Here is a 12,785-nt window from a genome sequence, read left to right as displayed (position 1 = left end):
ATTAAATGGCACAAACCAAGGGAAACTATTGACAATATCTGACCATATCCTGTATCTTTAATATGTGAAAGGCTATTGGAAATAGTTTGTGTGTGGATAGTAGTGCTTAATCATACTCAGCCATCACAACAGCATTACTGTAGTCCATGTGCTCTCCCACTTTGCTAGGTGACTGTTCTGTTCTTATTCTTTCACAAACAACGGTTCTTCCACTGTTTGCTGATGCCTTTCATTTTTATTTCTCCTTCACTGAGTTGATAGGACAATCAGAAGTTAACTTTTATAACTATCATAAGTAGCTTAGATCTACCTACCTGTCTCTCTGCCTAAATGTTCTTTATATGTTTTTTCTGTGACCTTGGATGAACTCTTTGGGCTAAGGCCAATCCTTAATACTTTGTACATCATCAATTTTTTGCCTCTTTACTAGATCATTCCCGTTAATATACAACTTTATGCTAACTTTCCCATCTTAAAACAAACTACTTTTCTTCTGATTTCCCTGCGGCTATACCCCATTTCCTTTTCCTTCATCACAGAATTCCTTGCCAGGGGTGTCTCAATTTACTGTCTCCTGTTTCTTTTTTCCCTTTGTTTCATGAACCGTTTCCAAGTAGGTTTTCATCTACCCCATGCCAAAGAAACTGTTGTTATCAAGGTCATCAGTGACTATAATGTCACTAAAAGCAGTGGTCATTTCTCAGTTTTGAAGCATCAAGAGAAAAAAATTAAAAGATGATAGGGGCGCCTGGGTGGCTCAGTCGGTTAAGCGTCCGACTTCGGCTCGGGTCACAATCTCACTGTCCGTGAGTTCGAGCCCCGCGTCGGGCTCTGTGCTGACAGCTCAGAGCCTGGAACCTGTTTCAGATTCTGTGTCTCCCTCTCTCTCTGCCCCTCCCCTGCTCATGCTCTGTCTCTCCCTGTCTCAAAAATAAATAAAACGTTAAAAAAAAAAATTTTTTTTTTAAATAATAAAACAAAAAAAGATGACTAACACAGCAGAATAGTGCCATTCACAATACAAAGAAAGCCAATAAAGGATATGAAAAGCAGTCAACTTACAGAGTAGCCAAAGAAAGGCAAATTTAAGACAATAAGATGTTTTTCACCTACTGTCCAGTGTTGGCAAGTGAATCTAGCACTTTCACATACCACTTACTTATGCAAGTGAACATTTTTGGAAGCAAATTTGCACCTTGTACAAAAGCTTTAAAAATGTGTCTGTCTTTTGACCCACCCATTCCTTTTCCAAGAGGATGTCCTAAGGAAATAAAGATCATATAGGTACACACATGGACGTACACCCAGGGAGGAAGGAAAGACATTGATTGTGGAAGGAAAAAATTAAAAACTATATAAATGTCCAGCAGTAAGAGATTGGTCAAATTATGGCACATCTGTATAATAGAATACCATGTAGCCATTTAAAATGATGCCAAAGATATGTTTCTTAACATGGAAAGATTTTTGTTGAACGTTTTGAAGTGAGAAATGTATTCATTGCAATTTCTATGGGAAACTGCATCTTACACTCATTGGTGTACAAATGTACGTATGTGTATATATATGGGAAAATGCCTGGAAGAGTATATACGAAAATGGTTTTTGTTTTAATTTTTAAAAATGTTTTTATTTATTTTTGAGAGAGACAGAGCAGGGGAGGGGCAGAGAGAGAGGGAGGACACAGAAACTGAAGCAGGCTCCAGGCTTTTTGGGCTCGAACTTGTGAACCACAAGATCGTGACCTGAGCCGAAGTTGGATGCTTAACTGACTGAGCCACCCCGGCACCCCCGAAAATATTTTTTATCTGCTATCATCAAGTAGCAGACTTTTGGATCTTTTTCCTAACTTGGAATGGTTGGTTGTATTACCAATAGCAAAAAAAAAGAAAAAGAAAAAGAAAATGAAATTTTTGTGAAAGAAAGAGAAAACTAACTTCTTAATTATAGTCTTTTCCTTTTCTGTTTTTGCATTTAAACATTGATCATCAGACATCATTCATAGCTGGCTGGCTTGATTTGACCTAGTCCTGTTTCTTAACCCACTGGACTTAAAATAGCCTGGTGGCCTGCCAGCTGGGAGAGAATAGATGGGCCAGATAAAATATTTACCATACTTTTAGCTTTAAAGTTGCCCAGGAGTCTGTAGGCTCATTTGATTAAGTCTATCAGGAAACCAGCTACTAACTCTCAGTAAGCTATCAAAAAATAATAGAAAGACTAAATAGGAGTTGAACTCCCAAGGAGAAAGATCATGAAAAGCATAGGCAAGTATACTGAAAATGAGTTTATTAGGAACCTCCAGTTAGGGTATGATAAAATGAAATTAAAAGGTTTTATAGAGCTGAAGTCTAATAGTATTGCATGTTACAATTGTTTCCTATTTCTTAGTATTGGTAATTTTTGTTCGTATGGGTGGACAAATTCACGTATAACATTTGTTGTACCCCAAAGAACTTTAAGCCAGAGTTTATCATGAAATATTTGTAATCATGAAGATTCTTAAAATCTAGCAGTAGATTTAATGTATGTGTGATAATTACAGTGGTTTTTGTACAAAATATGTAAAACAAATTATTACAAGAGCAATACATAGTGCAGTCTGAAGAATTCTAAAGGTAAAGTTACAAAGAAATCAACTCTTGGTGCCTCATTTGGTCTTTCAATAGTGAATATATTGGGGCACCTAGGTGGCTCCGTCGATTAAGCATCTGACTCTTTGTTTCACCTCAGGTCATGATCTTGCGGTTCGTGGTTTCATGAGTTCGAGCCCTGGGTCAGGCTCTGCGCTGATAGTGTGGAGCCTGCTTGGAGTTCTTTCTCTCCTCCTCTCCCTGCCCCCCCCCCCCCCCCCCCCCCCGCCGCTGCAATGAATAAGTAAACATTTAAAAAATTGTGTGTGTGTGTGTGTGTATACATACATATATATATATATTGCTTATGCTATATATTTCTTTTACATGTCTTTTCTCTTAATATTTTATGACTGTGTTGTCATGTCATTAAATATTGTTTACTTAAAAAACCTCCCATTTTAAAGATAAAGTAGTTAGTCAAAGCAGTGTTTGTTGATGATTCAGTGTATCTGCCTTTATTGGAGGAAATAAATTTTCTGCAACCTTCTGACTTAGCAGCCTAATGCTGAAAATACATCATTTCAGCTCCATTTTCAAAAATTACATAGTGGTCCAGGTTTTTGTTTGTTTGTTTGAATAAACTAGAGATCTTATTAAAGATTTTAAGGTTGACATTTGTAGATAGGTACTTTAGTTTCACTTTCCCCAAGACAGCAAGAAATATTCTATAACAGAAAGATGACTATTTTTAGCTTTTCTTTCTGCTGGTGAGGTGGAATAGTGAATATTTTTAGAGCAGTTGAAAGTACAGCCACTTAGACTAGCTCAGTGTTTCTATCATCAGAATCTCAATAACCTTGTTTATTTTATGTATCTAGGTTTTACCTTCCAGTGTTTTCAGTTTATGTAAATTGCAACATGATTCCTCTTTCTCTTTTTAGTCTAGTTCATCTCTCTGGAACAATATGTAAAAAAAAGATGAAATTTTAAAGCCTAACTTTCTTTCTGCACATTTTGTGTATTTTGAATTATAATTACATCCTGGTTATTGTGGGCAATGCTTTTCTTTCTTACAGATGAAAATTTGGTAATTAATACAGGGGGAAGGTTGTTGAAAATCTCCCATGAATACCTTAAGCTCTTAATATTCATAAGAGATATTCCCCTATAACCTTTGTAAGTATTCTTAATTATGAGCACCACTAGAACATTTCATCTTTTTTCTAAATTGGAGCATTGAGTAAGTGAAAACCCGAATGACTTCTCTTTTACCTTCAATGACTACAAGTATACTATAATTCATGTCACATTGAGAGGCTGAGGTGCTACCTCAAACACTAATCCTGTATCGCCAACATTCAAATTCCAGTCTTAGCAAAATTTCAAAAATTTCAAATTACTGTACATTCTAGAACTTTGGAGACCTTCAAGATTAATTACTGTGACTCAAAATAGTATAGTAGTTAATGCAAAACCCTGAGACATTAATATAATTTCCTATTGCAGATATGAAAACAACTGAAGATCTCATATTTAAGTGTTAAAATCAGTGATTTAACAAACCATTCACACCTGAACCCATTGCACTCTGACCTTTGCTCCTCCCATTCCCCTGAAACACATCCAGCCAAGATCATTTATGACTTGATAGTTGTTAAGTCCATTTCTGAACTCTCATCTTACCTGTCTTTTGAGTATTTTAACACTATCCACTCTTCCCTTGAAATTCCTTCCTTAGTATCAGGGACACCATTCCCCCCAGCTTTTCTTTCTGAATTCTTGGCTACTTCTTCCTTGACTTGAGGCTTTAATGTTGGTAGTTCTTCAGGGTTCTTTTGTTCATCTCCATCCCCCTCTGCCTCCCCCCTCCCCATTTTGCTTTAGTCACTTTTTAAAACAACTTTATTGAAATATCCTTGTCATATCATAAGCTGTACATATTTAAAATGTACAATTTAATACATTTTTCTCATCCCATTAGTAATTCTTCCCTGCTACCCCTTCAGTTCTCACCCTGCCCCTAGATTGGATGTGCTTTCTGTCATATTATGAATGTCACATCTATAGATCAGTTTGCATTTCCTAAAATTTTATGTCATGGAATCATGGATTATATACTTGGTGGGGAGAGGTTGGTCTTCTTTTACTCACGATTGTATTCTAAGACTTATCTGTGTGTTTGTGTGTGTCAGTAGTTTATTCCTTTTTATTGTTGAGTAGTATTTCATTATATGGATGAGCCATTTTATTCACCCATTAATAGGCATTTGGGTTGTTTCTCCAGTTTTTGGTTGTTGAAAACAAAGCTGCTATGACAATTGAGGCTCAAACTTTTGTATGGGTATGTGCTTATATTTTTCTTGAATAAATTGTTTAAGAACGGAATAAATTGGTCATATGGTAGACGTAGGCTTAACCTTTTAAGCAGCTCCCAAGCTGCTTTTGAAAGTGTTGGGCCATTTTACATTCCCGCCAGCAGGGTATGAGCTTTCCATTCGCTCTATATCTTTGTCAACACTTCGTGTTGTCATTTAAAAAATTTTAGACATTCCACTAGGTGTATATCTCATTGTGGTTTCAATTTGCACTTCCTAGACTAAAGATGTTGAGCATCTTTTCATGTGCCTTTGGCCTTTTGTGTATATTCTTTAGAGAGGTATCTATTCAAATTCTTTGCCCATTTTTTAAGTTGGGTTATTTTTGTTGTTTAGGAATTCTTCATATATTCTAGATATTAAACCTTTATCAGATATATGATTGCTCATATTTTCTTCCATTCTGTGTTTTGTCTTTTAACTCTTTTTATGTCTTTTGATGCGCATTTTTCATTTTAATGGTGTTCAGTTTATTTATTCTTCTGCCTGTACTTTTGTTGTCGTGTTTAAAGAAACCATTGCAAAATCCAACGTCGTGAAGATTGTTTCCTTCTAAAATTTTTATATTTTATCTCTTTAAATATAATAGATAATAAATATTTGTTAAACATATTTATGCAGTAAATATGTATTTATTAATTAAATATAATTCTATATTAATATAGAACAAACAAAAAATATGTACTCGTTACCTAATAAATATATTTGTCTTTGATCCAATTTGAGTTAAATTTTGTATATGATGTAAGGTAGGGGTCTAACATCATTCTTCTTGTGTATAACCAGTTTTCCTATCATTTTTGAAGAGACTCTTCTTTCCCCATTCAATATTCTTAGCATGCTTGTAGAAAATCAGTTGACCATAGATGTGAGGGTTTGTTTCTGGGCTCTCAATTGTATTCAGTTATTCTCTATGTCAATCCTTACAATTTTTTGTGGAGAACTAGCTGTTTTGAGTATTTTAGTATGCTAACTGGAAATCAGATTCTCCCTCTCTTCAGTGATTGCTTTTGTTACTTGTTGGGGGGGGGGGTGCAGCTGTCTGTTTCGTACAGTGACTTTTCTACACTATTTCTGTAAAGTCTCTATTCCTTGTTGTGTATGGTTGGTGAATTTTCTGTTCCATTGTGTCTTTAGTCAGCTTGTGATCTGACAGAGATTTCTCCAGATGTCTGGATCTAAAAAAAAACCAAAGTGTGTACATCTCTTTAAATCTTCTGTTAGATGCTGGTGGGGAAGCTGCTGAACCTAGAGCAGGTCTTGAAACAAAGAGAAATATCTACTCTGGTCCCTCAGAGAACCACCAGACCACACAAGATGCACAACCCCACATTTTTGGAGGGCTAGGTTCTTACTGTTCGTATGAGCCCAGCCAGCCTCTCCAAGAACTCAGGTCATGGTTCCCACAGCCCAGTGAGTCCCAGAGATGGTGGGGGAATAGTTGCTAGATCACTCACACCGCTCTCTTAGCAAATTTCAGCAATCTTGTTTTATCAAACACTCCCGTGGTTGCTGTAAGTGTCTCATCAGGTTCCAGAGTTCTGAAATCATTGGTTCTGATAGATTTTTTTCCCCCCAGCTTAATGGTTATATTAGAGGAGGGACTAACCCCTGGATGTTCCTCCATGATGTCACTTAAGACCTATTTTGAATTAATTTTTATATATGGTGTACTATATTATTTGAAGCCCCTTTTTCTCCTGCATACATGGTGTCCAGTTGTTCCAGTATCATTCATCGATAAGACTTCTTTTTCAACTAAATTACCTTTGTACCTTTGTCAAAAATTAGTTCTCTCTATATCTGTGGGTGTACTTTGAGACTCTGTTCTGTTCCATAGATCTATTTTTATACTGTCTGGACGCCAACATCATATTGTCTTAATTGCTGTAGCTTTATAATGTCTTGAAATCAACTATTGTTAGCCTTTCAGCCTCCTTCTTCAAAGTGGTTTGGTTCTTCTAGGTCCTTTGCATTTCCAAGTGAGTTTTAGAAGCAAGCACCTTGTCAGTTACTATCCCCTCTCCGCCCCCAATCTAGCTAGGATTTTAATTGCATTATATTGAATCTACTGATCAGTTTGGTAACAACTGATAGCTTAATAGCACTGAATCTTCTGATCCACAGACACTGTATATCTCTTCATTTATTTGGGTACTTAATTTCTCTGAGCAGTGTCTGGCATTTTTAAAGGCCTTGTACCTCTTTGTGATATTTGTCCTTAAGTATTTCATTTTGAAGGGATGCTATTATAAATATGTTTTTAAGATTTCAATTCCTAGTACATAGAATACAACAGATTTTTTGGTGTATCATCTTTACCCACTAAATTCACTTTTCTAATAGCTTTTTATAGACCTATGTACATAGGTCATCATGTATTGTCTGTGATAGATCGTTTTACTTATTTTCCAATCTTGATTTTTTAAAATTTCTTTTTCTTGCCCTGTTGCCCTAGCAAGAACCTCTAGTACATTGTTGAATAGAGGTGATGAGTGGTTATCATTACCTTGTTTCTAATTTTTTAGTGATAGTATTTAGTTTTTCACCTTTAGGTATAATGTTAGCTATAAGTTTTTCATAAGAATCCTTTATCGGGTTGAGGAAGTTCACTTCTATGCCTGGTTTGCCCAGAGTTTGTTTTTTGAATCCAGAATGGATGTTGAATTTTTGTCAAATATATTTCCTATGTCTATTAAAATGACAATATGGTATTTCTTAGTTAATGTAGTGACTTGAATGTTGAACATTGGTTCCTGCATTCCTAGGAGAAATCTTACTTGGTTGCAGTGTACTATCCTTTTTTAACATATAGTTGGATTTGATATGCTAAAGTTATGCTGAGAATGTTTGTGTTTATGCTTATGTGAGGTATTGATAATTATCTTACAGTATTTTTGGCTTGTTTTGGTACTGTAGTAATACTGACCTCATAGAATGATTTGAGATGTACTCCCTTCTTTTTAATTTTTTTTTGGTGGGGAGAATTTTTTAGAGCTTGTATTCCTTTTTAAATGTTTGATTTTGAAACAATCTATGTAGAACTGTTTCCTACAGTTAGAGAAATCTAACTGTAAGATACCAAAACCCAATGAATCTATAATACTTAAAAAATAGCACCAGGATAAAAAAGACCAATGGGAAAATAGCCCAGAAATGGAACATATTGGATATAAGGATTTAATATATGAGAAAGGAAGCACACATATCCACAGGGAAGGGAAGGATTATTTAACACATGGTGTTAGTATAACTGTTGGAGTAACAGAAATTTAGATTTTTAAAAATACCACATACTAAAATAAGTTCCAGATGGATTAATAATTACATAGAAACAAAAAGCCAACGAATTGAATTGTATGTTGATTGAAACTTAGAAGGGGAATAATTAGAATTTGCAAAGGATATGGTTGACAGATTAGACTACATAAAAGTTCAACTTTTATATCATCCAAAAATGTAGCCAAATGAAAAAAATATAGCAGACTGGGGAAAATTTTTGCAGCAAATTTCCAAAGATTAATGTTTCTATGTATGCAACCCTTATGCAGATATAAAAATGGGTGAAGGACAAGATTGTACAATAAACTAAACCGGAAAATAAGCAAAAACAAAGAGGGAAAAACTCTTTAATGCACATTAAACTACTAAGGAGTTACTATGGTCCCCGCGCCCCCCCCCCCCCCCCCCCATTGAGTTAGCACAACTCCCGTGCAGGCCAGGGTAGAGTGTGATTAGTAGATGCATAAATTGCTGGTGGTCTTATATATAATGTTATAACCATTTGAAAACCACTTTCACAGTATGTCAAGATTTATAAACATCTTTATACTTTTTGACCTAGAAATGCCACATCTAGGAATTGATCCAAAGAAAGTAATAGCTACCCCACCTTTCAAACAACAAAGGTATGAGCCCAAAGATGTTCAGAGTTGTTTCAAACAGTGAAAGATTAGAAACAACGTAAATAGCTAATCAAGGGAGTAATTAAAGTTTTCATTATACCCCATAGAATACAATGCAATAATTAAAATATGGCAATAGAGATTATAATTGAAAAATGTGATAAGGGTAATTTTTTAAAAGTGAGCTTTCAGATTGTGTATACAATTCAATATAAAAATGACTAGAAGGAAATATGTAAAAATGATAAGCAGTTATGATGAAGGGATAGTGGGTCATTCTTTTCCTATTTTCTGTGATCCATATAACGCTAGGTTGCATTAAGAGAATTATACCACCCAGATCAGGGGAGTTAATGGACCTGTATTGTGAGAAGGCTTTGGAGATGTTTAGATTTGAGTTCCAGTCCTGCTGCTTCTTACCTGGTATGAGGCCTTGACATAACTACTTTGAACCTCACTTTCTAAATCTGACAAAGGAGTGGATACCTTTTCTTCATGATTATTGTGTAGATTAATAATAGTAGATGGTAGTTGTTGATAAAAATACTCTTCTAGTCACATCACATTTGGAATAATGTATCAGTCAGCTTACAAGCAACCATAAATCTCAGTGGCAAATGAGTAACGTTCATATCTGCCTATGTTACTTATTAGCTGCAGATTGGCTGTGGCTCTCCTTTATGTTCTTCTCACTCTACAGTCAGGGTGACCTGGAAGGAAAGATGATGAAACCAAAGGATAACCTATAAAAGTCTGCCCAGAAGTGGTACACTTCCACTCACATTTCATTGGCCAAGGCTAATGTCAGTGGTGCTGGAATAATCCTCCCATAGGGAGGATGGGCCAGTACAGAGTAACAGCAGATATTTTGAATAAATAATATATATTATGACAGAGTATGTCCAGTTCTTGCTGTTGCTTTAAGGGTGTGACAACCTGGAGTATGGCCAGAGGATCAGGATGGTGAGTAATTTTGTAATCTCCCCTGAAATACAGTGGGAAGAGTGGAGAAAGAGGGGCTTATTAATGCCATCTAAAATATTTGAAGATTGGCTGTCCCTGAATATGATGTATGACAGCGATGAGTAGAAATTAAAACATTATGTATTTGACTCTGTATAAGGGCATAAGGAGGAAAGCGGATAGAAAAGGACATTGTTGACTGTTTTAAATACCTTACCTCATTTATATTCTTCAAAATAACCCTATGAGGTTCTGTGTGCATGTGCATGTTTATGTTTAAATATCGGAGAGTATCGGATAAGAACCGAAGGTTATATGGCAAGTAAGTGGCAAAACCAGTTTGGAATCCAAATCTGTGTGATCTCCTCTTTTTCCACTAAGTTTTGCTACTCTCTATAGGGCTGCACACTTTCTTACAGTTAAACTATTAATACCGGCTATCTTCTGCCTGACAAGGTAATGGCCACTCTTCCTCCCCCTCTAAAATGATTCAGAGTGTGAGGAAGGGTTGAAAGGAAGGTTGAACTCTAGATGGGTAGTCTGCAAACTTCTGTGATCATATGCATCCCCCCCAGTAGAATAATTTAGTATATACATATGTTACATCTTTTAAACTATCATATTAATATTGTATTTGTTATAAAACAAAAATAGAAGTAAAAAAAGGTAAGATTTTACATCCAATTTTAGGTATTTTATAAGTTAGATTTGAGATTTCTTGTAAAATCTCAACTTTTTAAAATTTTTTTTTTTTCAACGTTTTTTATTTTTATTTTTGGGACAGAGAGAGACATAGCATGAATGGGGGAGGGCCAGAGAGAGAGGGAGACACAGAATCGGAAACAGGCTCCAGGCTCTGAGCCATCGGCCCAGAGCCTGACGCGGGGCTCGAACTCACGGACCGCGAGATCGTGACCTGGCTGAAGTCGGACGCTTAACCGACTGCGCCACCCAGGCGCCCTTTTTTTTTTTTTTTAAAATTTTTTTTTTTTTTCAACGTTTTTTATTTTTATTTTTGGGACAGAGAGAGACATAGCATGAATGGGGGAGGGCCAGAGAGAGAGGGAGACACAGAATCGGAAACATCAACTTTTTAAAACTTAACGTTTTATAGTTAGGTAGATACTTTTCTTGTATCCTTGTGGATTGTCTTTATGTACCTTTTGAGATATGTACCCCCAACATTGGCGGTCATTGCTTTGGAAGACATGTTAGACTCCTTTTCCAGGATGAAGATTCTGTGATTCTGTGTAGCCTGAGCTTTTATAAAGATGATAATAAAGCTTAATTGACTTTCAGAAAAGTTTTTGAGGTAATCTGTTACCTGAGACCAAAACTATAAATTCTTCACTGGCGTTCTTTATAGAAATTAAGCCTGAAAACCACATAGATGAATGATGCTTTTCCAGATAAATACTAATAACTTCGTGAATATTACAGTCTAAAAAGAGTTTGTAAATGGGAGTTATCACTAAGCAATAAATCTCATTTCCATGTGAGGCACAAGAAACTGCCTGTTTATTTCAGTCATGTCTTCTCTATCTAAATCTGCATGTGTGTGTCCAAAACTTACTGTACTCATTTATTCTAAAATGAATCTGAAATTTTGCCTAAAGAGAAATACGAATTTTTTGTACTTGGGAAATTATTTTAGGGCTATTTTAGAATGGAGCCAGAAATCTATATTAGGCTAAGCCCACTGGACTTAAAATCTGCATAGAGATACATTCTTTAAGAAGCAAAGGAGTTACTTGCATTGTTTGACAGAGGAAACTGTGCTTTTCTGCATTCTCGTCCTTGGTTATCAGCCATTTGCCAGGTTGGTGCCTCACAATCAAGATAACTTTCTGGTTAATAACTCTTTCTTGGGGATAGATTATTTAAGAAAAAACCTTCCCAGATCACAGAAAGCAGAAATGCAAATCTGGCCTTTAAAAGATAGTTCTATATTGAGATGAAATTGTAGATCAGCAGTGATCTTTTCCATTTTTTTCTCATCGTGATGCATTTGTACAGATTTTTCAGCATGACATACTGCAGTTTGGTGGTAATTGTAGAGGAAGTGTTGCTTACAAGTAGAATCAAACCCAGTTTAAACAAGAGATGGCCAGTTCAGCTCCTTTTTCTGCATGGGTTTAAGTGGCCCACTGGCCAGGATTTCCTTGGTAATAGCTTTTAGTGAGCCTTTTGTCCTAGAAGATTTCCCTTCAAAGTATAGTTTAAATAGTTTAATCTGACATTGAAAAATTTTCATATTCTTTTATTCATTCGGCAGTCAATGGTTGCTTCTTTGTGCCAAGCACTGAGGAGACATTAGTGCTGATTTTTAAAATCTATCTAAAACTGGTCTAAGCCAGGAGGACCCTTGCTGCTCACAGCAGGTACTGTAGGAGTCCCTGCTCTCACACAGACTGTCCTTGCTTGCTTGCTCTCCTGCTCTTTTCTCTCCCTACTTCCCTTCCCCTCCCTCCCTTCTCTTCCTTCCCTTCCTTCCCCTCTTTTTGTAGCTCTTTCCTTCTTTGAGATAGTGACCACAGCCAAATTTTGAAGTTAGATCATCTAAGCTTAGGAGAAACTAACTACTTGTGGTATTTACTGTATAACACTTGCATGGTATAATTAGACAGGAGATGATAAAATTCTGATTTTGCCTTAAAGGCCAAATGTCACCTCACCTGTACAGGTATGTATATTTGTTACTTAGCTCAGAAACCATGTATCTTTAAATGGCTTTATACTTTTCTATTTTAAATAAAACTAATACCGACGTGTTTTTACGCAAGTGTGCTTTTTAGATGGGAACATTTATATGATTAGGTACTTTTCTCTTAGTGTTTCTTTGATTATGTATTTTCTGAATTTGAATCCTGATACGGCTTTTGGAATTAGCCATTTTGGCGCTCATTTCTGTTAGGTTACAACTGGCATATTTCTGATTTTTTAGTGGTTTAATTGCCTCGTTATCC

The 12,785-nt window shown here is 35.9% G+C and overlaps 1 protein-coding gene across 7 annotated transcripts in view; it reads left to right on the top strand.

Moving 5' to 3' along the window:
• PIAS1 (protein inhibitor of activated STAT 1) overlaps positions 1 to 12,785 on the top strand; it is a 131,283-nt gene that overhangs the window by 72,865 nt on the left and 45,633 nt on the right. The gene's annotated exons all lie outside the window — the stretch shown is intronic.

The sequence above is a fragment of the Neofelis nebulosa genome, chromosome 7, assembly GCF_028018385.1.
Source record: "Neofelis nebulosa isolate mNeoNeb1 chromosome 7, mNeoNeb1.pri, whole genome shotgun sequence".
Lineage (NCBI taxonomy): Eukaryota > Metazoa > Chordata > Mammalia > Carnivora > Felidae > Neofelis > Neofelis nebulosa.
Note: the sequence above shows the minus strand (reverse complement) of the source record. Positions and strands in the feature narration are given on the sequence as shown.